The sequence below is a fragment of the Nelumbo lutea genome, chromosome 1 (genome assembly GCF_056320005.1).
Source record: "Nelumbo lutea isolate HS-2025 chromosome 1, American lotus-T2T, whole genome shotgun sequence".
Taxonomy (NCBI): domain Eukaryota; kingdom Viridiplantae; phylum Streptophyta; class Magnoliopsida; order Proteales; family Nelumbonaceae; genus Nelumbo; species Nelumbo lutea.
This window is the reverse complement of record NC_142684.1, coordinates 163159931-163163672: the sequence shown is the minus strand read 5'-3', so window position 1 is coordinate 163163672 and position 3742 is coordinate 163159931. Positions and strand designations below refer to the sequence as shown.

At 39.4% G+C, this 3742-nt stretch overlaps 1 pseudogene; it reads left to right on the top strand.

Moving 5' to 3' along the window:
• Positions 1-934: 934 nt before the first annotated feature.
• Positions 935-1993, top strand: LOC148878838 (ethylene-responsive transcription factor ERF098 pseudogene; annotated as a pseudogene).
• Positions 1994-3742: the final 1749 nt, after the last annotated feature.

Sequence of the window (3742 nt, the reverse complement as noted above, 5' to 3'; positions counted from 1 at the left end):
TTGGAAGGACCTTAACGAGCTCGCTACTCAGTCGTAGCCAGACTGTCATACTGAACTGTTGCTTATGCTGAGTCACGTCCTCGTATCGCCTTCTTAGGAGATCGGGTCAAATCACCCTCCATCAATAATTATTTATAATATTAATAAATATAAATTTAACATTATTAATTCCATAATACAAATTTAACATTACTCATTCACTACTGTGGAGATTATTTTTGTGTTACGACCGATGACTTACGATTCGCATTCCACGTACAACTGCAAGTTTCTCGGTGCAGTTCACATGAATCAAGATTTAAATTCTATGTAGTTTCGTGGGCTAGATGATTCTAAGAGGTTGGATCTGGGACCCAGGGGCCACTAAAGAATCTAAGAATCTAAGATCCAGCAAATACATGGTTGATGTTAGCATGGTCCAGGGACAGACAGAGTGCCCATACCATAACTTGGTTAGCGGCAGCGAAGGCACAGCATAATCTGTGACCATCACTCGAGGGTGATTGAGTGATGGTCCCAGCGACGTGGTTATATTGTATCATTCGCCAAGTAAAAGCTGGACCCATCACATCAGTGGTAGATGATTTTTTTTTAGTAAAATTTTTTTTAAACTATCTTTATATGATTTAGTTAATTGACTAAATATTTCTTTATGCTTTGAAGTTGACCGTCATTATCTTTTTGTTTTTGTCAATTGACTGTCACTACCCGAATGAACAGGTTAAACCATTAATTTGAACCAGAATAACCTAGAATTAGGCCCTTCTTAGGCTCTATTCCCTTTTCAGTTTTCAAAACGTTCAGTCAGAACTTAGAAGTACCTTTATTCTTTGCCGCTCATCATATTGTTATTTTGATGAACCTAAGAGATATTAATACCAAAAAATTACTAGAGAATGGCATTCAGTCCATCGTTAGAATTGTTAACTCCAACTTAAATTTGAAGTAGATGCCGGCTCAAAATTGATGTCAATTCACAGGCGAAGATTGATATATAGGATTGGGGTATTTAACATTTTGAAATTTTATACATCTGTATACTTATCCCACAAACAACTAATCGAAGGGTCAATAATAAATTCCATGTGTTAACAACTCCGACCTGTTGGATTAATTGCAGCTTCCCCATAAACTTTTCCACCCAATTTGAAAGCTTCTAGAGCATCAGCTACAATCCTATATATAAATCCTTGGTGGCATGGCACTCGGATGGATGGAGACGCAGAAGGGAAGATGAAGCAAGACGATCAAGGAAGAGAGGTACGGTACAGAGGCGTTAGGAAGAGACCTTGGGGCAAGTTCGCCGCCGAGATCCGCGATTCCACCAGAAACGGTGCGCGCTTGTGGCTGGGTACTTTCACTACTGCCGAAGAGGCGGCACGAGCTTATGACCGGGCTGCCTATGCAATCAGGGGTCCTTCCGCCATTCTCAATTTCCCTACCCGATATCAATCCTCAATTCATAATGACTACCCATTTTCTCCGGCGTCGACGGGGTCATCGTCGTCTTCCTCCTTCTCCTCTGCATTTGATAATGCAGAGAATTCGAAGGAGAGGTCCAATACTACTACTACTACTGGGCCGCATCCGCATGGGAAGCAAGTCGTCTTTGAAATTGAGTGTCTTGATGATAAGCTGTTAGAAGATCTTCTTGGTTGTGAGGGAAATAACAACAAATAGTGAACATGCACTTGTTTCCAACACAATAACTACGTACATCTTTCGGGGCTGAAAGCCGGAGGAGACTCAGCGCCCAGAATCCGAGATAGTTCCACTCTCCCTGTTATCACACGCTTTCTGTTCCCCATTTCATTTCATTTCTTTTTATTTTTTTTAAGAAAAATCTGGGATTTTCATTGTAAGTTTGTAACTATATAATTTTGACAATTGGGTGAACTGATCAGGATGGTGTTCTGAACTTCGTTTGTTCGGGATCGATCATATACTGTAAACGACGTGAAATAATTAATAATATAACGTAGAAAGTTTTTGTCATTTTGTTTCTCTTTTCTTTTAATATTAAATCAACATCGATCAATGCTAGCTCTTGCTTGCAAGAAGGTTTGGTTTGTCAAAGATTTTAATTTCCAGTATTTTCACAACCGGGCGCACACAGAACTATTGTTAATTAATTACTTAAAAGTACACATTTAACTGTAAAATATCATTATAGTTGAAGCTGGCCAAGATTCTTCTAGTTCTACATGCATGTCGTGTAAAAAACTTAGACTAAAAACACATTTAATTAGCTGCATGTCTGGATGCAACTGTATGTAATCTGGTTGTAGCTTTGTTAATTTCCAAGAGTAGCAGATTAATTCATCATCCCTGCAATAAGGACACCTTTCTGGCTGCTAAGTTCTGAAATAAGCGCGCGTATAAAAATGAAGTCAGCTCATCAGGATTTCAATAAATGAAATTAAAAGATGATGACATTGAAGACTACAATCCATCTGCCAACTTTTCCACCACAAAAGAAGCTGGCACTGTGCATGGATTTAAAGAAGATAGAAAGCTAATTACTAATTCCTACTACAATCAAGTCATATGTATTGTAATGGATTTAAAGAGGGGAAAGTTACTCAAATAGTTTCTATCTATTTCTACTAGTTGTGTTTCACTTTTCCTAGATTTTGGATGTATAAAACTAGAAAGATAAGGGTTCGATATCTGAAAGATTTTTGATCAGTCAATTAGAATAAAAAACTTGATAGCCAATTAGGCATTATTTGTCAAAATTCATGAATGGATTTTGATTGATCAAAACTCTTTCCATACCATATCTTTTCCCATCATAAATTTTCCCCTGAAACTTTCATGTGAAGAACGTTCACTTTGCTCCCAAAGATTCGGAGCCAATTAAAAAGCATGTGACTTGTAGTGCAGAAATAAAGCTTCTTTGATGCATGGACCATTGGAAAACATATGGTTTCTTTAACCATTCATCCTCATTACAAAAGTCGTGTTTACTAGACTTCTCTCTCTTCAAACCATTAATAAACATAAAATACAATGCAATTACGTGTGCTTATACAAACCATCGGCTCACCAATTATATGGATGCCTAGTACTGTTAGAAGGTGATCTTTAGCAACCATGAACACCTTTATCAAAGCTCTACAAATAAGACATGGATAATGATGAGGGATAATTTGGCCCGTTCAATGACTTGATGGCATGTGTTGTGGTGCAATGACTTGGCGACATTTCAGCATTTTCAGACACCTCAATAGTCCTAGCACCTAAGGTCACTTAGCTAAGACCGGGCCTGAGCAGCTCGCCACACTCACCTACCTACTGAGGTTCCACGTAGCTTCCATCTAAAAGCAAGTCAGCTGTCTTTGATCTCCTCGGGATCACGATACACGTCATCGGATCTTATCTCTACCCCGCCCAAATCGGAAGAACCTATATAAGCCTTATCAACTTACTCAGAGCCCATCTTCGGATGCGGAATTGACTCCGGGTTAGATAGGCCAGTGATCTCGGACATGCATCGTGAGGCCCATGGAAGCTAAATCACGTGAGTCTCACAAGGTACACGTGATTTAGCTCTCACATTCTACCATTCTAAACCTATCAGCTCTCTCAAACCTCCTTCGCTAACTTAAGCATCGGAGTGCCCACACTGCGTAAAGCACCCCGAGTCACTCTGAATTTCTTGCCTTGCAATTCAACTCGACCATGTAGCTAGTCTAACGTTTGAGCTACCTTCTAGTAGGGAGTGACCAGATCGTGCATC